This window comes from Coregonus clupeaformis, chromosome 23 (genome assembly GCF_020615455.1).
Source record: "Coregonus clupeaformis isolate EN_2021a chromosome 23, ASM2061545v1, whole genome shotgun sequence".
Classification (NCBI taxonomy): domain Eukaryota; kingdom Metazoa; phylum Chordata; class Actinopteri; order Salmoniformes; family Salmonidae; genus Coregonus; species Coregonus clupeaformis.
In genome coordinates, this window is record NC_059214.1 from 18,998,352 (window position 1) to 19,024,541 (window position 26,190).

At 41.3% G+C, this 26,190-nt stretch overlaps 1 protein-coding gene across 4 annotated transcripts in view; it reads left to right on the forward strand.

Moving 5' to 3' along the window:
• LOC121536829 (protein TANC1) overlaps nucleotides 1-26,190 on the forward strand; it is a 292,594-nt gene that overhangs the window by 15,462 nt on the left and 250,942 nt on the right. The window contains exon 1 of one of the 4 annotated variants that reach the window (XM_041844416.2): nucleotides 6,916-7,152. The exons of the other annotated variants lie outside the window; for them this stretch is intronic. The gene's annotated coding sequence lies outside the window, so the exon portion shown is untranslated. Of the gene's footprint in view, nucleotides 1-6,915; nucleotides 7,153-26,190 lie in introns of those variants that run through there. 4 annotated transcript variants of the gene reach the window in all.

Consider the following 26,190-nt stretch of genomic DNA (forward strand, 5'->3'; position numbering starts at 1 on the left):
CCACACACACAGGCAAAGATTTTTAGAGTGAGGGCTTTGCATATGCACTTTGTTGCATTTTTTTGTGGGGCTAGAAAAAAAAGCCTGGAACGTAAAATAACAATATTTACCGGTTTCCATGCTTTTAAAATAACGGTTCTGTTCCGGAACAGTATGGATCCCTTTTGTTCCCGGTTCCATTTCTGTTCCTCGAAAATGTTTGTTATTTTCCGGTTTTCGGTTATGTTCCCTGAACCAGTTCCAACCCCTGTATTAGAGTGCTGAGTTGAGGTCTTTTACTTAGAGGTATATAGGTATATATTACTGTTTGTTCAGTGTGAGGTAGTCTAATAATAAACCTCTGCTGCTGTGGTGATGAGTGGCCATGAAGTCTTATCCACAAACTGTCTAGGCTAAGCTCAAGCTGAACACCTGTGGAATGTTCATCAGCCAAAACCCATGAGTGATTTATTAGAAGTGCGCATCTGCTTTAAACAAAGGGATTGGCTCGGAGTCGCTATGATGCCAGAGTCCTGACTATGACTTTTTTCCCAATCTACCCTTCCTTGTTAAGATGCCAATTCCATGAAATGTCTTACTGACCTAGAATTTCCTACAAGAGAAACTCATAAAGTTAAACGGATGAAGATGCTGTGTGTTAAGAGAAAGCCTGTAGAGGGTCGTTCCATTTAAATTCAATCACTTTTTCACTGCACGCCTTTTGATTGAACAAAACTTTCCATACATATTTGCCCATGGTAGAAGTGGTCAGAAAGTGACTTTCTGGACCTGAATGCCCAAACATTCAGGAGATTGAGGTAGGGCTGTGACGGTAATTGAATTACAGTGTAACTGACGGTTATGGATGAAGACCGTCATAAAAATAAAATAACCGTTTAAATAGGCCTACATACATCTGTCAATCAAATTGAAAGCAAGTCTAAGAAGCGGTAGATATATTCTGTGTGCCATTTCTATGCTTCCCATTCTTAACTTTTGTTTTTGTGTCTTACTTTTGTTTTTTTGACACCAGCTTCAAACAGCAGAAAATACTTAATTTTTGGTTATGGAAAATATATTTCACAGTGGTTTAGATGGTACAATGATTCTCTACACTGCAGTGCATTCGGAAAGTATTCAGACCACTTCCCTTTTTCCACATTTTGTTACGTTATAGCCTTATTCTAAAATTGATTAAATAAAAAAATGTCTTCAATCTACACACAATACCCCATAATGACAAAGCAAAAACAGGGTTTTAGAAATTTGAACAAATAAAAAAAAGTACATTTTTTACATAAGTATTCAGACCCTTTGCTATGAGACTCGAAATTGAGCTCAGGTGCATCCTGTTTCCATTGATCATCCTTGAGATGTTTCTACAACTTGATTGGAGTCCAGCTGTGGTAAATTAAATTGATTGGACATAAAGGCCTGATTGGTGGAGTGCTGCAGAAATGGTTGTCCTTCTGGAAGGTTCTCCAATCTCCACAGAGAAACTCTGGAGCTCTGTCAGAGTGACCATCGGGTTCTTGGTCATCTCCCTGACCAAGGCCCTTCTCCCCCGATTGCTCAGTTTGGCCGGGCGGCCAGCTCTAGGAAGAGTCTTGGTGGTTCCAAACATCTTCATTTAAGAATGATGGAGGCTACTGTGTTGGGGACCTTCAATGCTGCAGAAATGTTTTGGTACCCTTCCCCAGATCTGTGCCTCGACACAATCCTGTATCGGAGCCCTACGGACAATTCCTTTGACCTTGTGGCTTGGTTTTTGCTCTGACATGCACTATCAACTGTGGGACCTTATATAGACAGGTGTGTTTCTTTCCAAATCATGTCCAATCAATTGAATTTACCACAGGTGGACTCCAATCAAGGATGATCAATGGAAACAGGATGTACCTGAGCTCAATTTCGAGTCTCATAGCAAAGGGTTTGAAATATTTATGTAAATAAGGTATTTATGTTTTTATTTTTAATACATTTGCAAACATTCAAAAAACCTGTTTTCGCTTGATAATTTTTTCATTTTTTTTCATTTTTTACCCATCTATTTTTTACTTAACTTAATTTTTCTTAAAACTGCATTGCTGGTTAAGGGTTTGTAAGTAAACATTTCACTGTAAGGTCTACACCTGTTGTACTTGGTGCATGTGACAAATACCATTTTATTTGATTTATTGTGTGTAGATTGATGAGGAAAAAATTGTATTTAATCAATTTTAGAATAAGGCTGTAACGTATCAAAATGTGGAAAAGTGAAGGGGTCTGTATACTTTCTGAATGCACTGTATATACAGTGAGGGAAAAAAGTATTTGATCCCCTGCTGATTTTGTACGTTTGTGTCACGCCCTGACTCAGGGGACTCTTATATGTTGAGTCAGGGTGTGTATATTCTTTGTTGTGTATGTTCTATGTTGTATATTCTAGTATGTGTGGATCTATGTTGGCCGGTGTGGTTCCCAATCAGAGGCAGCTGTCGCTCGTTGTCTCTGATCAGGGACCATACTTAGGCAGCCTATGGGCACTATTGAGTTGTGGGATCTTGTTCCGTGTAAGGTATGTTGTGTGTATCTACCTTAGGACTTCACGTTACGTTTCGTTTATTGTTTTGTCGTGTGTTTATTTAGTTGAATAAGTCTGCCAATGAACATCTGAATGATTCAAGAGGAGAACTGGGTGAACAAAATCGAGCTCTTTGGCATCAACTCAACTCGCCGTGTTTGGAGGAGGAGGAATGCTGTCTATGACCCCAAGAACACCATCCCCACCGTCAAACATGGAGGTGGAAACATTATGCTTTGGCTGTGTTTTTCTGTGTTTTGCCCCCAAGTACTAAGTCATGTTTTGCAGAGGGGTCAAATACTTATTTCCCTCATTAAAATGCAAATCAATTTATAACATTTTTGACATGCGTTTTTCTGGATTTTTTTGTTGTTATTCTGTCTCTCACTGTTCAAATAAACCTACCATTAAAATTATAGACTGATCATGTCTTTGTCAGTGGGGAAACGTACAAAATCAGCAGGGGATCAAATACTTTTTTCCCTCACTGTACACACACACAAATAGACATACACATACATACATTAGATTTTACTCCGTATACATTATATTATATGTAGTGTTTTCAATAATACCATTACCGATCATAAACTCCTTAATCCCACCCCTCAGCCACTCACATCCCATCCTACCTATCACTGTAGACCACCTTTGTTTGGTTTCCATGTGCCATATATTTTTTAACTGTGCTGTGATGTTTTACCTGACGTTTTAACCTTTCTAATAGCGTAGTATCCACAGATTGTGAGCTAACAATGAAAACCATTCCTACTAGTATTATTATATTGTTGATTGATTGACTATGGCTTTCCAAATCGCCCAACACTGCTATTTGTAGGTTTAATTCTAAATGAATGTTGTGATTTTTTTAGCCATTCCTGAACCTGTGACCAGGAACAAGCTCAGGAAGGAGACGCGTTCTGTCTCCTAGAGATGAACGTACTTTGGTGTGAAAAGTGCATATCAATCCCAGAACAACAGCAAAGGACCTTGTGAAGATGCTGGAGGAAACAGGTACAAAAGTATCTATATCCACAGTAAAACAAGTCCTATATCGACATAACCTGAAAGGCCGCTCAGCAAGGAAGAAGCCACTGCTCCAAAACCACCATAAAAAAGCCAGACTATGGTTTGCAACTGCACATGGGGACGAAGATTGTACTTTTTGAAGAAATGTCCTCTGGTCTGATGAAACAAAAATAGAACTGTTTGGCCATAATGACCATCTTTATGTTTGGAGGAAAAAGGGGGTAGCTTGCAAGCCGAAGAACACCATCCCAACCGTGAAGGACAGGGGTGGCAGCATCATGCTGTGGGGGTGCTTTGCTGCAAGAGGGACTGGTGCACTTCACAAAATAGATGGCATCATCAGGAAGGAAAATGATGTGGATATATTGAAGCAACATCTCAAGACATCAGTCAGGAAGTTAAAGCTTGGTCGCTAATGGGTCTTCCAAATGGACATTGACCCCAAGCATACTTCCAAAGTTGTGGACAACAAAGTCAAGGTATTGGAGTGGCCATCACAAAGCCCTGACCTCAATCCTATAGAAAATGTCTGGGCAGAACTGAAAAAGCGTGTGCGAGCAAGGAGGCCTACAAACCTGACTCAGTTACACCAGCTCTGTCAGGAGGAATGGGCCAAAATTCACCCTATTTATTGTGGGAAGCTTGTGGAAGACTACCCGAAACATTTTACCCAAGTTAAACAATTTAAAGGCAATGCTACCAAATACTAATTGAGTGCATGTAAACTTCTGACCCACTGGGAATGTGATGAAATAAATAAAAGCTGAAATAAATCATTCTCTCTACTATTATTCTGACATTTCACATTCTTAAAATAAAGTGGTGATCCTAACTGACCTAAAACAGAGAATTTTTACTAGGATTAAATGTCAGGAATTGTGAATAACTGAGTTTAAATGTATTTGGCTAAGGTGTATGTAAACTTCCGACTTCAACTGTATATATATATATATACACTGCTCAAAAAAATAAAGGGAACACTTAAACAACACAATGTAACTCCAAGTCAATCACACTTCTGTGAAATCAAACTGTCCACTTAGGAAGCAACACTGATTGACAAGACATTTCACATGCTGTTGTGCAAATGGAATAGACAACAGGTGGAAATTATAGACAATTAGCAAGACACCCCCAATAAAGGACTGGTTTTGCAGGTGGTGACCACAGACTACTTCTCAGTTCCTATGCTTCCTGGCTGATGTTTTGGTCACTTTTGAATGCTGGCGGTGCTTTCACTCTAGTGGTAGCATGAGACGGAGTCTACAACCCACACAAGTGGCTCAGGTAGTGCAGCTCATCCAGGATGGCACATCAATGCGAGTGGCTGTGTCTGTCAGCGTAGTGTCCAGAGCATGGAGGCGCTACCAGGAGACAGGCCAGTACATCAGGAGACGTGGAGGAGGCCGTAGGAGGGCAACAACCCAGCAGCAGGACCGCTACCTCCGCCTTTGTGCAAGGAGGAGCAGGAGGAGCACTGCCAGAGCCCTGCAAAATGACCTCCAGCAGGCCACAAATGTGCATGTGTCTGCTCAAACGGTCAGAAACAGACTCCATGAGGGTGGTATGAGGGCCCGACGTCCACAGGTGGGGGTTGTGCTTACGCCGTGGAGAACGTTCTGCTGCCGGCAACATCCTCCAGCATGACCGGTTTGGCGGTGGGTCAGTCATGGTGTGGGGTGGCATTTCTTTGGGGGGCCGCACAGCCCTCCATGTGCTCGCCAGAGGTAGCCTGACTTCCATTAGGTACCGAGATGAGATCCTCAGACCCCTTGTGAGACCATATGCTGGTGCGGTTGGCCCTGTGTTCCTCCTAATGCAAGACAATGCTAGACCTCATGTGGCTGGAGTGTGTCAGCAGTTCCTGCAAGAGGAAGGCATTGATGCTATGGACCGCCCGTTCCCCAGACCTGAATCCAATTGAGCACATCTGGGACATCATGTCTCGCTCCATCCACCAACGCCACGTTGCACCACAGACTGTCCAGGAGTTGGCGGATGCTTTAGTCCAGGTCTGGGAGGAGATCCCTCAGGAGACCATCCGCCACCTCATCAGGAGCATGCCCAGGCGTTGTAGGGAGGTCATACAGGCACGTGGAGGCCACACACACTACTGAGCCTCATTTTGACTTGTTTTAAGGACATTACATCAAAGTTGGATCAGCCTGTAGTGTGGTTTTCCACTTAAATTTTCAGGGTGACTCCAAATCCAGACCTCCATGGGTTGATACATTTGATTTCCATTTGATCATTTTTGTGTGATTTTGTTGTCAGCACATTCAACTATGTAAAGAAAAAAGTATTTAATAAGATTATTTCATTCATTCAGATCTAGGATGTGTTATGTTAGTGTTCCCTTTATTTTTTTGAGCAGTGTGTATGTATGTATGTACAGTGGGGAAAAAAAGTATTTAGTCAGCCACCAATTGTGCAAGTTCTCCCACTTAAAAAGATGAGAGAGGCCTGTAATTTTCATCATAGGTACACGTCAACTATGACAGACAAAATTAGGAAAAATAATCCAGAAAATCACATTGTAGGATTTTTTATGAATTTATTTGCAAATGATGGTGGAAAATAAGTATTTGGTCAATAACAAAAGTTTCTCAATACTTTGTTATATACCCTTTGTTGGCAGTGACACAGGTCAAACGTTTTCTGTAAGTCTTCACAAGGTTTTCACACACTGTTGCTGGTATTTTGGCCCATTCCTCCATGCAGATCTCCTCTAGAGCAGTGATGTTTTGGGGCTGTCGCTGGGCAACACAGACTTTCAACTCCCTCCAAAGATTTTCTATGGGGTTGAGATCTGGAGACTGGCTAGGCCACTCCAGGACCTTGAAATGCTTCTTACGAAGCCACTCCTTCGTTGCCCGGCCGGTGTGTTTGGGATCATTGTCATGCTGAAAGACCCAGCCACGTTTCATCTTCAATGCCCTTGCTGATGGAAGGAGGTTTTCACTCAAAATCCCAAAAAGTTGGATCAGCCTGTAGTGTGGTTTTCCACTTTAATTTTGAGTGTGACTCCAAATCCAGACCTCCATGGGTTGATAAATTTGATTTCCATTGATCATTTTTGTGTGATTTTGTTGTCAGCACATTCAACTATGTATTTAATAAGATTATTTCATTCATTCAGATCTAGGATGTGTTATTTTAGTGTTCCCTTTATTTTTTTGAGCAGTGTATATATATATAGCATTCTGTTGGTGGCATGGATTTAAATGGAAAAACTCGAAGTGTTGATTCCAGTGTTGTTTTTTGTATCAGTTCATATGGTGCCTTCTTGCCGTGGGCTCAAAACGAAAGAGAAAATTACACCAGCTTGCTCTAATTTTGTAGTACCTCGTCTGATCTCCTTTTTGTTTTGTCAACTTTTCGGCATGTTCTCTGTGATGTAGGCTACGGGAGTTTTGTAACTTTTCCCACCTTGGCTTTGTGCTAGCGTGCTAGCTGACTGACATCTGGAATCTATCTATTTTAGATTACACTGACTCTCCATTGGCTGGTGAAGCGCCCGCCTCCCCCTGGCTTTGGTAGCTAACCCAGCCTGCACGCTTTTAAAAGTTTTCCATCAATCTGTAAGTCTCTGCTCTCTCCATTTTTGATGTGTGGTTCTTTTTTAGTTGTGTTAGCTGTGTCCTAGCTGGTCTCCACTAGTTAGGCTCTAGCTTTCCGACCATAACCGTGGTGGTTGGCTAGGCTAATAGCTAGTTGGCTAAATAGCTGATGTTAGCTTGATGACTAGCTTGCTGGCTAAGATAACTGCATATAGCTAACATTCTTTGATATCTTGTTAGCTAGATAGCGTTATGTATTTCCAAAACTTTGGCGCGTCCTCCATATAAAAATTTTTCCGACATGTCTTCGTCATTCTTCATAATTCTGATCGGTTGTATGTAATAACAAAAAAAATATAGAAAAGTGAGTTGTAACTAATACTCTATTGGTTTTCAAATCAACTTTCTTTCATTGTCCAATAGCCGAAGGCACAGTCCTAGTCATATTAGCATCCCATGCTAGTTGTTGCATCTTTAGATCTCCCCTCTTTCAAATTTCGAATGGATATTTTAATCTTTGTCACATAAAACTGCTTGCATGTGGGTGCACTTTTGCTAACGGTGCTTTCCCACTAATTGCATTATTGAACGAACATTCACACATAGCCTACTGCCTTTTGCGCATTGCTGCACTTCTAATGTGAAGAAATAATAGTTAATCAACACACATTTTCCTAACGGAAACCCTGGTGTCTGTGTGTGTGTGTGTTTTTTGGTTTTACTATCCTTGTGGGGACGAGAAGTGAGGACATTTCACCGGTCCCCACAAGGTAAAAGGCTATTTTAGACTTAGGGTTAGGGTTTGAATTAGGGTTAGATGTTAGGGTTATGGTTAGGTTAAGGGTTAGGGCATCCGTCCCCGATTCAAATGTTTAAGATACGGCTGTTTAAGATGCGGACCCCAAAACGATCCAAATGTAGCATGCATCAGTCAGAAAATGGATTCAAACGTTACGAATTACCAATTCACTAAAATGTTTTGCCCATATTACTTTCTACTGATGCGTCCTCTCCTTCAGTGTCGAACTAAGCATGTAACTATGTTGACAATCATTGATTTACAAGTAATTTTGCATGCCGAACAACCCCAGGCAATATCAGTAGCCTAGTCAAACTGCGCACTGTGCCCAGCTTCGCTCGCTAACCAACGGCAAGTAGGCTGTTCCTGATCTTGCACATCTGCGTGGCATCTTCAGCATTTAAATGCTAAAATGGCTTGCATGATAGTAGGCTTTATTACTTGAGTGTCTACCTATGTAATTTGATAGGTTGTTGTCATCAATGTGTTGTTGAAAATTGTGCTATATGCATCTCCCACCCCCACTACCACTATCAGATTAGGGGGGGGGGCAATGTAGTCTATGTTTTTTGTGCCCCCACTTCGTTTCGTAAAATCACCATCACCCACTAATTAACTTGTCATTTTTGGAGATTAAGTGTTTGAGCAAGTAATGTATGAATAATTATCATTTAGAAATTAGCTATGACATAGCCAATGAATATATAGCACAACTTTGGATTTCACCCCATCTCAAAATCACGGAGTGATCTTCTCATCTCCTCTCGCTTCGACCATGCAGTGCACCTCTCAAAGTGATTGCTGTCCTCATTATGAAATGTTCAACTTTACCCTGTAAATGTTTTTTTTTCTTCCATATACACTGAATTGTTTAAAGCAAAACTACCAAAACTATTGCTGAACCTAAACAATCAAAATAGAACCTATTCTAACCCTTTTTCAGCAGGTATAGACAGATGAGAGTTGTGTCTCCGGTAGCTTATTTTTATTCCGGTAAAACACAATTTTCAACAGCGCATAGGTAACAATAACATAGCAAATCCACGGGTCGCATTAGCTTTCATAAATTTGCATTTTCAAAGCGCAGACCTTAAAAAAATCTGCTCTTTAAACCATTTCACCTGCGTTTTATGTTGAAAGGCAACAGTGTATTTTTTGCTTCAATAGAGTGTAATGGGGCGTGCAACTATAGTTTTCCTTCACAGAAAATACATTAGTGCAACACATTCGGCATTAAATAATTTTCTTCATATGACAGAAGTGAAAAGCTATTGCTAGCAACCACAGAAAGTATTCACACCCCTTGACCTTTTCCACATTTTGTTGTGTTACAGGCTGAATTTTAAATGGATTAAATTAAATTTGATAAAAAATGAAAAGCTGAAATATCTTGAGTCAATAAGTATTCAACCCCTTTGTTATGGCAAGCCTAAATAAGTGCAGGAGTAAAACGTTGCTTAACAAGTCACATAACAAGTTGCATGGACTCATTCTGTGTGCAGTAATAGTGTTTAACATGATTTTTGAATGACTAATCTCTGTACCCCACACATACAATTATATGTAAGGTCCCTCAATCGGGCAAGGACTTTCATACACAGATTCAACCACAAAGACCAGGGAGGTTTTCCAATGCCTCGCAAAGAAGGGCACTTATTGGAAGATGGGTAAAAAAAAGAGTTTCATGGCTGTAATAGGAAAAAACTGAGGATGGATCAACAACATTGTAGTTACTCCACAATAGTAACCTAATTGACAGAGTGAAAAGAAGGAAGCCTGTACAGAATAACAATATTCAAAACATGCATCAGGTTTGCAACAAGGCACTAAAGTAATACTGTCCTGAATAGAAAATGTTACAGTGCATTCGGAAAGTATTCAGACCCCTTTGCTTTTTTCACATTTTGTTACGTTACAGCCTTATTCTAAAATTGATATATTTTTTAAATGTCCTCATCAATCTACACACAATACCCCATAATGACAAAGCAAAAACAGGTTTTCAGACATTTTTGCACTGAAATATCAAATTTACGTAAGTATTTAGTACATTTACTCAATACTTTGTTGAAGCACCTTTGGCAGCAATTACAGTCTAGAGTATTCTTGGGTATGATGCTACAAGCTTCGCACACCAGTATTTGGGGAGTTTTTCCCATTCTTCTCTGCAGATTCTCTCAAGCTCTGTCAGGTTGGATGGGGAGCGCCGCTGCACAGCTATTTTCAGGTCTCTCCAGAGATATTCAATTGGGTTCAAGTCCGGTCTTTGGCTGGGCCACTCAAGGACGTTCAGAGACTTGACCCGAAGCCACTCCTCCGTTGTCTTGGCTGTGTGCTTGGGGTTGTTGTCCTGTTGGAAAGTGAACCTGGCTTCCATCTGTCCACTCAACCATTAAGGCCTGATTGGTGGAGTGCTGCAAAGATGGTTGTCCTTCTGGAAGTTTCTCCCATCTCCACAGAGGAACTCTGGAGCTCTGTGAGAGTGGCCATCGGGTTCTTGGTCACCTCCCTGACCAAGGCCCGTCTCCTCCGATTGCTCAGTTTGGCCGGGCGGCCAGCTCTAGGAAGAGTCATGGTGGTTCCAAACTTCTTCCATTTAAGAATGATGGAGGCCACTGTGTTCTAGGGGACCTTCAATGCTGCAGAAATTGTTTGGTACCCTTCCCCACATCAGTGCCTCGACACAATCTTGTCTCGGAGCTCTACGGACAATTTATTCGACCTCATGGCTTGATTTTTGCTCTGACATGCACTGTCAACTGTGTGACCTTATATAGAAAGGTGTGTGCTTTTTCAAATCATGTCCAATCAATTGAATTTACCACAGGTGGACTCCAATCAAGTTGTAGAAACATCTCAAGGATGATCAATGGAAACAGGATGCACCTGAGCTCAATTTTGAGTCTCATATCAAAGGGTCTGAATACTTAAGTAAATACGTTATTTCTGTATTTTATTTATAATAAATTAGCAAACATTTCTAAAAACCTGTTTTCGCTTTGTCATTATGGGGTATTGTGTGTAGATTGATATGTGGAAAAAATTATTTAATCCATTTTAGAATAAGCCTGTAACATAACAAAATGTGGAAAATGTCAACGGGTCTGAATACTCTCCGAATGCACTGTATGTTTGGGGCAAGTCCAATACAAAACAATACTGAGTACTACTCTTCATATACATTGGCTTGCGAAAGTATTCACCCCCCTTGGCATTTTTCCTATTTTGTTGCCTTACAACCGGGAATTAAAATTGATTTTTGGGGGTTTGTATCATTTGATTTACACAACATGCCTACCATTTTGAAGATGCAAAATATTTTTTGGGGTGAAACACACTAGAAATAAGACAAAGAAACAGAAAAATTGAGCGTGAATAACTATTCACCCCCTCAAAGTCAATACTTTGTAGAGCCACCTTTTGCAGCAAGTCTCTTGGGGTATGTCTCTATAAGCTTGGCACATCTAGCCACTGGGATTTTTGCCCATTCTTCAAGATAAAACTGCTCCAGCTCCTTCAAGTTGGATGGGTTCCGCTGGTGTACAGCGATCTTTAAGTCATACCACAGATTCTCAATTGGATTGAGGTCTGGGCTTTGACTAGGCTATTCCAATACATTTAAATGTTTCCCCTTAAACCACTCGAGTGTTGCTTTAGCAGTATGCTTAGGGTCATTGTCCTGCTGGAAGGTGAACCTCCGTCCCAGTCTCAAATCTATGGAAGACTGAAACAGGTTTCCCTCAAGAATTTCCTGTATTTAGCGCCATCCATCATTCCTTCAATTCTGACCAGTTTCCCAGTCCCTGCCGATGAAAAACATCTCCACAGCATGATGCTGCCACCACCATGCTTCACTGTGGGGATGGTTTTCTCTGGGTGATGAGAGGTGTTGGGTTTGCGCCGTTTTCCTTGATGGCCAAAAAGCTCAATTTTAGTCTCATCTGACCAGAGTACCTTCTTCCATATGTTTGGGGAGTCTCCCACATGCCTTTTGGGCAACACCAAACGTGTTTGCTTATTTTTTTCTTTAAGCAATGGCTTTTTTCTGGCCACTCTTCTGTAAAGCCCAGCTCTGTGGAGTGTACAGCTTAAAGTGGTCCTATGGACAGATACTCCAATCTCCGCTGTGGAGCTTTGCAGTTCCTTCAGGGTTATCTTTGGTCTCTGTGTTGCCTCTCTGATTAATGCCCTCCTTGCCTGATCCGTGGGTTTTGGTGGGCGGCCCTCTCTTGGCAGGTTTGTTGTGGTGCCATATTCTTTCAATTTTTGAATATGGATTTAATGATGCTCCGTGGGATGTTCAAAGTTTCTAATACTTTTTTATAACCCAACCCTGATCTGACCTGTTTGGAGAGCTCCTTGGTCTTCATGGTGCCGCTTGCTTGGTGGTGCCCCTTGCTTAGTGGTGTTGCAGACTCTGGGGCCTTTCAGAACAGGTGTATATATACTGAGATCATGTGACACTTAGATTGCACACAGGTGGACTTTATTTAACTAATTATGTGACTTCTGAAGGTAATTGGTTGCACCAGATCTTATTTAGGGGCTTCATAGCAAAGGGGGTGAAAACATATGCACGCACCACTTTTCCGTTATTTAGTTTTTAGAATTTTTTGAAACAAGTTCTTTTTTTCATTTCAATTCGAATCCAAATGATTGTAATCATTAAGGACTATGGAGTTTTTCAGGATAAAAAATTCATGGAATGGAGCTAAGCACAGGCAAAATCCTAGAGGAAATCCTAGTTCAGTATGCTTTCCACCAGACACTGGGAGATGAATTCACCTTACAGCAGGACAGTAACCTAAAACACAAGGCCAAATCTTCACTGGAGTTGCTTACCAAGAAGACAGTGAATGTTCCTGAGTGGCTGAGTTACAGTTTTGACTTAAATCCACTTGAAAATCAATGGCAAGACCTGAAAATGGTTGTCTAGCAATGATCAACAACCAATTTGACAGAGCTTGAAGAATTTTGAAAAGAATAATGGGCAAATGTTGCACAATCCAAGTGTGGAAAGCTCTTAGAGACTTACCCAGAAAGACTCACAGCTGTAATCTCTGTCAAAGGTACTTCTACAATGTATTGACTCAGGGGTGTGAATACTTATGTAAATGTGATATTTCTGTATTTTATTTTTAATACAGTTCTAAAAACATGTTTTCACTTTTTCATAATGGGGTATTGTGTGTAGATGGATGAGAGACAATTCATACATTTTATCCATTTTTAATTCAGGCTGTAACACAACTAAATGTGGAATAGGTCAAGGGGTATGAATACTTTCTGAAGGCACTAAGTCCTTTAGCTTACAATGAAATAAGTAATTTTTTTGTGCAAAAATGATGCATGGCCATCTTATTTCTAATGTTTATTATAGAAAGAATGTAGCCAGCTACATTTCCTAATGTTTTGCCAGAAGTTAATTTTGCATTTTAATCTGCTACCGGAGAAAAACTACACCGGAGAAAAGTAGCCTACACATCAGCTGTCTTGTGATCCAATGACAAGAGCAAAGCTATTTCATCGGAGTGAAGTTCAACTGAAGTACGAAATGAGTCCTTTTAAATTCATGATTTACATTGAACCCTTACTAAAGCCGAGCAGAATTTGCAATAAGAAGCATTTTAGATCTTCTTTTACAAAATGCAGAAAGATATTTTAGCAGAATCCTGCATTAATGCAACTGCTGAAAAAGGGATGGGCACGGTTATTCGAATATCCAAATAGAGGTTAGTATTCGATTACTTAAGAGAGTATTCATTTTTGAGAAGAAAAATAATAGGCTATTTGAACAATGAAAAGTTCTAAAATGTAATAAAATTATCTGTGACATTGCTACATAGCCTACAAGGATAGACCATTACATTAAACTTTTTAATAAAACAACCATTTTATGACAGTTTTTATGAGCGTGTAGCTTGTTGTTATTGTAGCTTGTTGTTATTGTCGGTCAATCAGAACGGCTCTACAGTCAGAGGCTCCATGTGTAGCAAGTGAAGTGGGAGATTTCTAATCAATACAAAAATAAATACATTTTTGGGAAGTAAGTTGGCTAAATGAGAAGTAGGCTACAATGATCAACCAACCGGTAGGCTGTTGTTTGGAGTTGTTGTAGACAAGGACGGGAGGGAGCACAGCAAAATAGCCTCAATTAGCCTTGCTACTTTAGCTAGCTAGCTGGCTAACTTAGCTGGCTACTGTTTCTAGCTAGCTTCTTTGCAACGATTTGATGTAGTCAAGACAGGCACTACCAGATGGTTTGATAGACAAACTTAACTAACTAGTCGAGTCAGTTTGGCTACTTTCTTTCAACTTTCTCTCTCTCCCTTTCAACTTTCTCTCTCTCCCTGTGTGCCACACACACAGACTGTTACACACACACACCGGCCCCTACTCCACTCCCGCCCCTCCCCCACCCTTCTGCTGAAACAAGCAGAGCGCACCAGCGTTCTCTTCATGCAATCAAGTCTCCATTGAAGCCCCAAAAAACTTTTTTAAAACACATGTATTTCGACTATCACATGTATTTGGACTATCCGGATATCCAAAAAAATTTCATGATATTATTCAAATCATTTAAAATGCCCATCCCTATCCTGAAATTACATAGATTGTCATTCAACTAATAAAGCATAATATCATGCAAGCCATTTTAGCATTTAAATGCTGAAGGTGCAGGGCAGATGTGCAAGATCAGGAACAGGCCGCCTACCTCACGTTGGTCAGCGTGCGAAGCTGGGCACAGTGCGCAGTTTGACTAGGCTACTGATATTGCCTGGAGTTGTTCGGCATGCAAAATGACTAATAGATCAGTGACTGTCAACACAGTTACATGCAGTTCGACACTGAAGGAGAGGACACATCAGTTGTCACAAAAGATGAGAGGTATTTTCGGAAGGTAGAATGTAATATGAGCAAGAAATTAGTGAACCAGTGATTCGTAACATTTGAATCGATTTTCTGACCAATGCTTGCTACATTTGGATCGGTTTTGGGTCCGCGGACCTATGCACTTGTATTTTGAACATTTGAACGGTGAATTGTTACATCCCTAAGGAAACCCCTCAGCCAAATATCTGGCTACGGTCCGGATATGCTAAGTCAGACTGACTGAGTTGTCCATTAGTAGGAAAGGATTGGAATTCTGAGGAATCAGTGGTTTTGTCCAGGTTTTTATGATCCCATAGACATAGGGGAGAGTTGTTTGTTCGGTTTGGGAGTGTTCCTAGTCGAGTGTAGAGGAGGATTTAAGGAGTCCCCCTGATGTTCAATACAATAAACCTGATAAAGATTTTAAATAGATGTGGGCAGGCTGAAGCTGGCAACTAGTAACTCATAGCTAGATATCATCCTCTCAATCAGATCAGTTTACAAGATCAAGATATATGTGAACTAAGCCTTCATGAGCTCACTGCTGATATTTGAGGCAGATCTTTTTTGAAACACTTTGGCTCCTCATGAAGAGAGATAGTAATCTCTGATGTGAAACGTGTTTTTCTGTGGAGGCCATGTGTAGGGTAATGTTGTTTAACTCATGAACGAGGTGAGGTGTAGCCTATTGGGTAAGGGAGGGATGAGCAATGTCGTGTCTGCCAATGTCTAAAGGATAGACATGTCAAGTTGACTCCACAGCCCCAGGTACAACTGTAAATTCTGAGGAACATGTCTCAACTCTTCATTGATGTTGGGAAGCTTGGATAGGGCATAAAAACAAGTTTCTCACACTCTTGACTGCGGACTAGGCAGTGGCAATTTCAAGGTGAAAGTTCATGCCTCAAAAATCACATTAGCAGTATGGAGTCAGCTTTCTCTCAAAATGATCTGAAAAGTGAAACTGTCATTTTAATAGCAGTTCTCCTCTTGGGTAAAATACGAGCTCGCTAATGAGCAGATTAGGCCTGTCATCTTTTTCAATTTCAACATAAGCCATGTGGACATTCATTCTAGAAGAAAATTGGGTTACATGCCCCTAGTCACTGCTGTAAATTGTATTTGAATCTGCTTGTGACAGCATGACCTAATTTTTGCCCTAAAGGCAAGGTGAATAATCATACGATCCCAGAGAATGTCAGGCTATTTTCCCAGCATCTTCCAAAGTTTATAGACGGGTTAGCTGACAATGTCACGAAAACGATGAGCGCACTTCAAAAGGGCAGAAGGCCTTGTGTTGTTATGGTTCTGTATGGCCAGATAACTAGCAACAATGACAAGAAACTGCCATGTGGTGAATCAGAAGTGGCTCGTTTCAGCTCATTTGATCTTGTTCTTGATACCATGTCTTGTTTTGGTGTTTTGACTGATGTCATGTCTATGCTAATATGGCAAAAAAAATGCTACCTAGCTAGCTAACCAACAAATGTATGTAACAGTATATTTCAGAGACAAGTGCTCATTGTTCAATTTTATTATGTTTTCAATTAAATTGGAGACTAAATATAGTTTACACGTTATCAACAATCTAAGCCAACTTGTCTGTTTTGCCCCATAGTTGTGCACACATCAGTTTTGTTGCTAAACAACCAACCTGTCTATAAGAACACACTGCTCCAAGCGTATTTATTTCCCAGGTAAACTACTTTACATAGGCATGCACATAAGTGACGCCAGATAGGAACTCCTACAGTTAAACTATTTGTACTATAACAGTTCTAGCCTAAATCCTCCCATTACACCACCAGTCGTGTGGCTTTAAGATGGATGCGTCCTATCATGGTCATAGTGTGACCTGTGTGCAATCTGCGGGGCAGAAAAAGTTTGCACACAACTTGAATTAGCCTATGCAGGCATGAAAAACACATGGATGTCAGACCTCTCCATGTGACAGGGTTGTGTAGGCTACTTCAAAGGTCTAACCACATTAACTTTGTTAACCCAAATGCTAGTATAGTATTAGTATAACATTGCCTTTGCGGTACAAGAAGGAAGCAAATATGGCCAGTGAAGAGTTAATTAACAACTTAATTGATACTGCCTTAAACAATGTCAACAACTTGTTTCCTAAAGGGGCACTTTCAGGAAATTTGACAAGAATAAAATAGCTTAGTTGTGTTGTAAATCTCAGCCAGCCAGACCCACACTCCTTCCTCTCATATGGGTGGACAGCACAGCATTGGCTGTATTTTAGAGCTGGGACATGCATGAATCATAGTGGAATTTGACTGGTGGACTAGGTATGTAAAAAAGGATTTCTCATTGTCATTTCCTCCTTTCATAACATAGACTTCCAGTGTGAAGGGCAGACATTGTGCACAATGCCTGAGACAGCAGCCACCCATTCTTCCATACCTGCTCCTTCACTTCCTCTTCCAGGGTTTAGGATTGTGTTGTTCACTTCTCATTGTTTCAGTGAGCTTTGAATTCAGAACATCCTATTTCCTCCTTCTGTATAAATGGGTAGTAATATAACGGCCATCATATTTAACCTGTCAAATGTAGGCTGGAAATGAACATTTGCCCAATCTCCCCCAAATAAAAACTCATTTCATAGAGGCATTCTTTATCTGACAAACTGTTATTGGCAAAGTGTCTATTTTCTCAGATGACTGAAAGGTCATAGACTGCCTGGTGTGAATTTCGACTGTCGCTATGACAACAGCGGTGGGGAAAATTTAGAGGAATCATTCATGTAGAATCAGTGGATGAAAAGGCTGTGGCGATGGCCATTAACAGGAGAGCAGTAAATAAAAAACTGACCGCAGGCTGCAGGGGAAGTCATGCTGAAGGTTGCTCTCTTCATTGTCTGACATCTCACAGAGTACAAAGCAGCTCCACACTCAAACAGGCCTGTGTGTCGATGGCACAAGCCCCAAAGGCAATCAGGAAAACAATCCTACTTCCGTTCCATATATATAGTCCAGCGTCTTGGATGACCGCTATAGATGGCCCCATTAAGCACATGTCAGCCCTTGCCATTGTGCAGGTGAGACTTTCCTTTCTTCCCCTCAACCTGTATGTGGTGAACTCCATTAAGAGAGACCCATGAAAAGGCTACAACATGATAACTTCAACCCATCTGGTATCCAATTTTTGCGAGCTGAAAGGATACTTTTCTATTGGGTCATAGGATCATAGAATGGAGGATCGTCCCTTAGATTAAGCTTGGTTTACACCAAAGGTGACTACTAGGCCTACTTATAAGGTGATACGGGCGATGTACAACAGGTGAGGCAATTCTGCACATCATTTCCTAAAAAGTAATTAATTGCAGTTCAAACACGGATTAGACATGCCCAGAACCTCTTACATTTTTACAATTAGGCCTAAGCCTGATATTTTGAACAATGGGAGCATGTGTAGTCTATAAAGGCCTATGTGTGTCAATGTGAATGTGAATTCCCAGTACCTCCCCCCTCTAGCCTATATATTTGACTGGTGGTGGTCCCTGGGAATCTCTACCATACGCCTAGTCGTGGCTGTGGCTCTGGGAATGGTGCTTGCTTTGCGGTGCCTCAGAACAAATGTGAATATTGAGTGTCTGCCCCTCAATTCAGTGTGTCCACAAAGGCCTGACAGCCACAGTAGGTCTTTGGCAGCACTGCTCTGCTAGAGAGAGGCCCTTTTCAGGGGCTTTGCCCAAAGAAGATAATACCCCAACTTCTAAATGTTATGGGTTGGTTGGTAGTCAACTGGCTTATCAAATTGAGGGTGCCTAGCCATCCTGTATGTTGCATGCATGTACACTACCAGTCAAAAGTTTTAGAACACCTACTCATTCAAGGGTTTTTCTTTATTTTTACTATTTTCTACACTGTAGAATAATAGTGAAGACATCAAAACTATTAAATAACACATATGGAATCATGTAGTAACCCAAAAAGTGTTAAACAAATCAAAATATATTTTATATTTGAGATTCTTCAAATAGCCACCCTTTGCCTTGATGACAGCTTTGCACACTCTTGGCATTCTCTCAACCAGCTTCACCTGGAACGCTTTTCCAACAGTCTTGAAGGAGTTCCCACATATGCTGAGCACTTGTTGGCTGCTTTTCCTTCACTCTGCGGTCCGACCATCTCAATTTGGTTGAGGTTGGGGGATTGTGGAGGCCAGGCCATCTGATGCAGCACTCCATCACTCTCCTTCTTGGTAGAATAGCCCCTACACAGCCTGGAGGTGTGTTGGGTCATTGTCCTGTTAAAAAACAAATGATAGTCCCACTAAGCCCAAACCAGATGGGATGGCGTATCGCTGCAGAATGCTGTGGTAGCCATGCTGGTTAAGTGTGCCTTGAATTCTATGTGTTATTTCATAGTTTTGATGTCTTCACTATTATTCTACAATGTAGAAAATAGTAAAAATAAAGAAAAACCCTTGAATGAGTAGGTGTTCTAAAACTTTTGACCCGTAGTGTAGGCCTATGCTCTGTGGTCCTCTGTAGCTCAATTGGTAGAGCATTGCGCTTGTAACGCCAGGGTAGTGGGTTCGATCCCCGGGACCACCCATACGTAAAAATGTATGCGCACATGACTGTAAGTCTGCTAAATGGCATATTATCTTATATTATCTCTTTAGTTTTTCTTAAAGGTCACAATTTTTTTCCACCTAAAGCTTATCGTTTTTTAATGTTGATTTTGTCCCTTTGTTCTTGTAAGAGGCACACGTTGATTTAATTAACTCCTAAGGATCATATATCATAGGGAGATTTATGGACAGGGAATATAGCCTAGCCTATATATATCCTAACTATTGCTCTCTACCTTTAACTTTAAGCCCAGTCTGCCCTTCAATAGAACTCTGGATGCCTCAGAAATTCACCCCCTTCAAATGTTAGGCCTAATGGCAATCAAGCTTTGAGGAAAGTTAGCATCTAGGATTAGGAGTAGGAGAGGATCTCTCCCCTTCCACAGTTAGTGTTAGCGTGGGTCCACCTGGCTCTGAACTTGGCCACAGTACAACGGAATGTGTAGGATACAGTGATTGTAAACATGTGCAGCCCATGACCACGAGCCACTGCGGCCCCTCATGATGAGTTCCGTTTTTTTGTGGCCCCCACCCCATCAAAGTTGCCCACCCCTGTTCTACATCGGGGTTCACATAAAGCTGGTTCACATGAGCTCCTGAGTGGCGCAGTGGTCTAAGGCACTGCATCGCAGTGCTAACTGTGCCACTAGAGATCCTGGTTCGAATCCAGGCTCTGTCGCAGCCGGCCGCGACCGGGAGACTCATGGGCGGCGCACAATTGGCCCAGGGTAGGGGAGGGAATGGCCGGCAGGGATGTAGCTCAGTTGATAGAGCATGGCGTTTGCAACGCCAGGGTTGTGGGTTCGTTTCCCATGGGGGGCCAGTATAAAATAAATAAATATGTATTCACTAACTGTAAGTCGCTCTGGATAAGAGCGTCTGCTAAATGATGTAAATGTAAATAAAGAGAGAACATTTGATAATTTATGCTGCAGGTGCTATTTCTTTTCACAAGAGTGGAGTGTGTAGCTTGTTGTCGTCCAATCACAAGTCATCGAACCGGCACTAGGCTACAGTCAAAGAGCTAGAGCCTCTGTGTAGCTAGTTATTAGGAGATAACTAAAATCAATGGAAGATGGAATTAAAATGACAGAACTTAAAGTTAAATGAAAAGGATTCAGATTCAGAATTTTGAATAGTCACCTGTACAGGGTTGCAGGTGTGATTGTAGGATACAGTGAAAATCTTAGCCTCCGAGCTCCAACATGCAGGACTAAGGGAAATAAAAAAATGAAAGTGGTAATTTAAAAAGAAGAAATAGAAATAGCACTATATACACTGAGCAAAAATATAAACACAACATGCAACAATTTCAAATATTTTACTGAGTTACAGTTCATATAAGGACATCAGTCAATTGAAATAAATTCATTAGGCCCTAACCTTTGGATTTGACTTGACTGGGAATGCAGATATGCATCTGTTGGTCACAGATACCTTAAAAAAAGGTAGGAGCACGGATCAGAAAACCAGTCAGTATCTGGTGTGACCACCTTTTGCCTCTTGCAAAGTGACACATCTCCTTTGCATAGAGTTGATTAGGCTGTTGATTGTGGCCTGTGGAATGTTGTCCCACTCCTCTTCAATGGCTGTGCGAAATTGCTGCATATTGACAGGAACTGGAACACGCTCAATGGGTGACATGTCTGGTGAGTATGCAGGCCATGGAAGAACTGGGACATTTTCAGCTTCCAGGAATTGTGTACAGATCCTTGCGACACGGGGCCGTGCATTATCATGCTGAAACATGAAGTGGCACGACAATGGACCTCAGGATCTCGTCACAATATCTCTGTGTATTCAAATTGCCATCAATAAAATGCAATTGTGTTCATTGTCCGTAGCTTATGCCTACCCATACCATAACCGCACGCCACCATGGGGCACTCTGTTCACAACGTTGACATCAGCAAACCGCTCGCCCACACAACACCATACACACTGTCTGCCATCTGGCCGGTACAGTTGAAACCGGGATTTATCCATGAAGAGCAGACTTCTCCAGTGTGTCAGTGGCCATAGAAAGTGAGCATTTGACCACTGAAGTCGGCTACGATGCCAAACTGCAGTCAGGTCAAGACCCTGGTGAGGATGACGAGCACGCAGATTTCTTTAGCAGTAACAATTATTTTATAATTAAAAAATAATAATAATAACCCTCCATTTTCTTGTTATTTTATTTTTATTTTATATTTTTCAATTTTTAATTAATTTTTCGTTTATTTTTTTATTTTTTATTTTTTTTAGTCATTTAGCAGACGCTCTTATCCAGAGCGACTTACATTATCTTTTTATTTTTCATACTGGCCCCCCGTTATTGTTATTATTATGATCATAATTATAATAATAAGTAATGTCATTATCATTAGTAGGTTAAGTATAGCAGTCTTATATAACCACCATCGAGCTGTAGGCCTTAGAGCGCATCCTGTTTAGTCTTAATACCGTAACTCACTTATGCCTATATTTCAATACTTACAGTGCATTCGGAAAGTATTCAGACCCCTTGACATTTTCCACATTTTGTTACGTTACAGCCTTATTCTAAAATTGATTAAATTGTTTTTTCCCCTCATCAATCAACACACAATACCCCATAATGAGAAAGCAAAAAAGCCACTCCTGCGTTGTCTTGGCTGTGTGCTTAGGGTCGTTGTCCTGTTGGAAGGTGAACCTTCGCCTCAGTCTGAGGTCATGAGCTCTCTGGAGCAGGTTTTCATCAGGGGTCTCTCTGTACTGCTCTGTTCATCTTTCCCTTGATCCTGACTAGTCTCCTAGTTCCTGCCGCTGAAAAACATCCCCACAGCATGACGCTGCCACCACAATGCTTCACCGTAGGGATGGTGCCAGGTTTCCTCCAGACCTGATGCTTGGCATTCTGGACAAAGAGTTCAATCTTGGTTTCATCAGACCAGAGAATCTTGTTTCTCAAGGTCTGAGAGTCCTTTAGGTGCCTTTTGGCAAACTCCAAGCGGGCTGTCATGTGCCTTTTACTGAGGAGTGGCTTCCGTCTGGCCACTCTATCATAAATGCCTGATTGGTTGAGTGCTGCAGAGATGGTTGTCCTTCTGGAAAGTTCTCACATCTCCACAGAGGAACTCTGGAGCTCAGTCAGAGTGACCATCGGAGCTCAGTCAGTGACCATCCGTCACCTCCCTGACCAAGGCCCTTCTCCCCCGATTGCTCAGTTTGGCTGGGCGTCCAGCTCTAGGAGTCTTGGTGGTTCCAAACTTCTTCCATTTAAGAATGACGGAGACCACTGTGTTCTTGGGGACCTTCAATGCTGCAGAAATGTTTTGGTACCCTTCCCCAGATCTGTGCCTCGACACAATCCTGTCTCTGAGCTCTCCGGACAATTCCTTCAACCTCATGGCTTGGTTTTTGCTCTGACATGCACTGTCAACTGTGGGACCTTATATAGACAGGTGTGTGCCTTTCCAAATCATGTCCAATCAATTGAATTGACCACAGGTGGACTCCAATCAAGTTGTAGAAATATCTCAAGGATGATCAATGGAAACAGGATGCACCTGACCTCAATTTTGAGTCTCATCGCAAAGGGTCTGAATACTTATGTAAATAAGCTAAATCTGTTTTCGCTTTGTCATTATGGGTTATTGTGTGTAGATTGATGATTTAATCCATTTTAGAATATGTCTGTAATGTAACAAAATGTGGAAAAGGGATGGGGTCTGAATACTTTCCGAATGCACTGTATATATGTATACATAGACTACATGACCAAAAGAATGTGGACTCCTGCTCGTCGAACATCTCATTCCAAAATCGTGGGCATTAATATGGAGTTGGTTCCCCCTCTTTGCTGCTAGAACAGCATCCACTCTTCTGGGAAGGCTTTCCACTAGATGTTGAAACATTGCTGCAGGGACTTGCTTCCATTCAGCCACAAGAGCATTAGTGAGGTCGGGCACTGATGTTGGGCGATCAGGCCTGGCTCGCAGTCGGCGTTCCAATTCATCCCAAAGGTGTTTGATGGGGTTGAGGTCAGGGCTCTGTGCAGGCCAGTCAAGTTCTTCCACACCGACCTCGACAAACCATTTCTGTATGTACCTTGCTTTGTGCATGGGGGCATTGTCATGCTGAAACAGGAAATGGCCTTCTCCAAACTGTTGCCACAAAGTTGGAAGCACAGAATCGTCTGGAATGTCATTGTATGCTGTAGCATTAAGATTTCCCTTCACTGGAACTAAGGGGCCTAGCCCGAACCATGAAAAGAAGCCCCAGACCATTATTCCTCCTCCACCAAACTTTACCGTTGGCATTATGCATTCGGGCAGGTAGCGTTTTTCTAGCATCCGCCAAACCCAGTTTTGTCCATCTGACTGCCAGATGGTGAAGCATGATTCATCACTCCATAGAATGCGTTTCCACTGCTGCAGAGTCCAATGGCGATGGGTTTTACACCACTCCAGCTGACGCTTGGCATTGCGAATGGTGATCTTAGGTTGGTGTGCAGCAGCTCAGCCATGGAAACCCATTTCATGAAGCTCCTGACGAACAGTTCTTGTACTGACGTTGCTTCCAGAGGCAGTTTGGAACTCGGTAGTGAGTGTTGCAACCGATGACAGATGATTTTTACGCGCTACGCGCTTCAGCACTCTGGGATCACGTTCTGTGAGCTTGTGTGGCCTACCACTCACGGCTGAGCCGTTGTTGCTCCTAGACGTTTCCACTTCACAATAACATCACTTACAGTTGACCGGGGCAGCTCTAGCAGGGCAGCAATATTACGAACTGACTTTTTGGAAAGGTGGCATCCTATGACGGTGCCACGTTGAAAGTCACTGAGCTCTTCAGTAAGGCTATTCTACTGCCAATGTTTCTGTATGGAGATTGTACGGCTGTGGGCTCGATTTTATACACCTTTCAGCAACGGTTGTGGCTGAAATAGCCGAATCCACTAATCCACCGCCGCTGCTTAATTAATATAGGGGAAACACTAAGCAAAGGCATGAACACACTCTCACTCTCTCTGTCATTCAGAACAATGCGGCGGAGGCAGCAGCAGAATGAGGAGACGAGAAAACAGCCCTTGCTTTGTTGTCTAATAAAAGTGAGAAGAGAGGAAATCCCAACTTAATTAGGTCTCTGGTATTATTTACACTGTTCCAAATTGTCAGAAAAATTATATTTAGAATAATAATAATAACCCTCCTTTTTCTTGATCTCCTTCTTATTGTTATTATTACTATTATTATTATTATGATCATCATTATAATAATAAGTCATGTCATTATCATTAGTAGGCTTAGTATAGCAGCCTTGTATAACCACCATCGAGCTGTAGGCCTAAGAGCGCATCCTGTTTAGTCTTAATACCATAACTTACTTATGCCTATATTTCAATACTTATATAGGATACTGTATCAATCAATCATTCATTTGTTCATGTCATCACACAGCATACGAGTCATTCATGATTTGAAATGCAATCAAGCATTTTAGTTTTAAAATAAAATAACAAAGCAACCCTTTAATATTTAGCGTAAACAATAAATAAACCGTTCCGTTTCGGAAGTTGCATTCACCAATGAATGCGAATGTTTTTAGTCTTTGCTGTAATAAAGGCTTAGCAAAAAAACTTAACAACAGTCTCTTGTACGCTTATAATTCATTTAGTGTTGTTTACATTGTTCCAAACAGTCAGAAAAAAATTTTTCTAACAGCACGTGTTTGGCACACATAATATGCACGCGCACTTGCTCCTTACCTTATTTTTCTTGATCTCCAGTATTTTCCACAACTAGACAAATTTATTCCACACATCTGACTTCCACGTTACCTCCTGAGCAACCAGTTAACATTCCCCCGTTTCGAGTTTATTTGTCACGTCCTCTGCATCCATTTTGCTGTTACGATGTTCAGAGTTTGTTATAACCAATTTATTGATGGGATTATGATATGCTATAGGCGATGCATACATGTGTCACGTAACGAGAGCAGCGGTTGAAGGAATAGGGAATGTTTTTCCTAAATAAATGAGGGATTTCGGTAATGGAACTTTTCAGTTAGAAATGGCTGTAGTTATGTTGCAGCTTCAAATCAAATCAAATAAAATAAAATTTTATTGGTCACATGCGCCGAATACAACAGGTGCAGACATTACAGTGAAATGCTTACTTACAGCCCTTAACCAACAGTGCATTTATTTTTAAAAATAAAACAACAACAAAAAAAGTGTTGAGAAAAAAAAGAGCAGAAGTAAAATAAAATAACAGTAGGGAGGCAATATATACAGGGGGGTACCGGTGCAGAGGTTAGAGGGCTGTAAAACAGCAGCCATCTTCTCCGCCGCTGTTCAGCAAAACGGACAGCGCGATAAACATATATATTTTCTGACACAGTGCAGCAAGTCTGAGCCGGCCCAGCACAATCCAATCAATTGCGATCAGTCATTTGTGTGTCTTAATTATTTCATCAAACAATGTGCTTAAACCATCGGAGAAGCTCAGTGCATATGGTTGATTTGAATAAAACACATATGATGTGTCTAAATATGGAAAAATACATTACTTTATTTTTTTGCAATCAATATATTTCGACAACTCTTGGTCAACCAAGATTTTTTTGGGTCGGGGACAGTCCTAGTTGTTTTGCTCCAGGATGCCTACAGGCCTCACAAGACTCGTCTGAAGGTCCCCCGGTACCAGTTGAAAAAATGAATGGAAGTACACTACCGATCAAACGTTTTAGAACACCTACTCATTCAATGGTTTTTCTTTATTTTTTACTATTTTCTACATTGTAGAATAATAGTGAAGACATCAAAACTATGA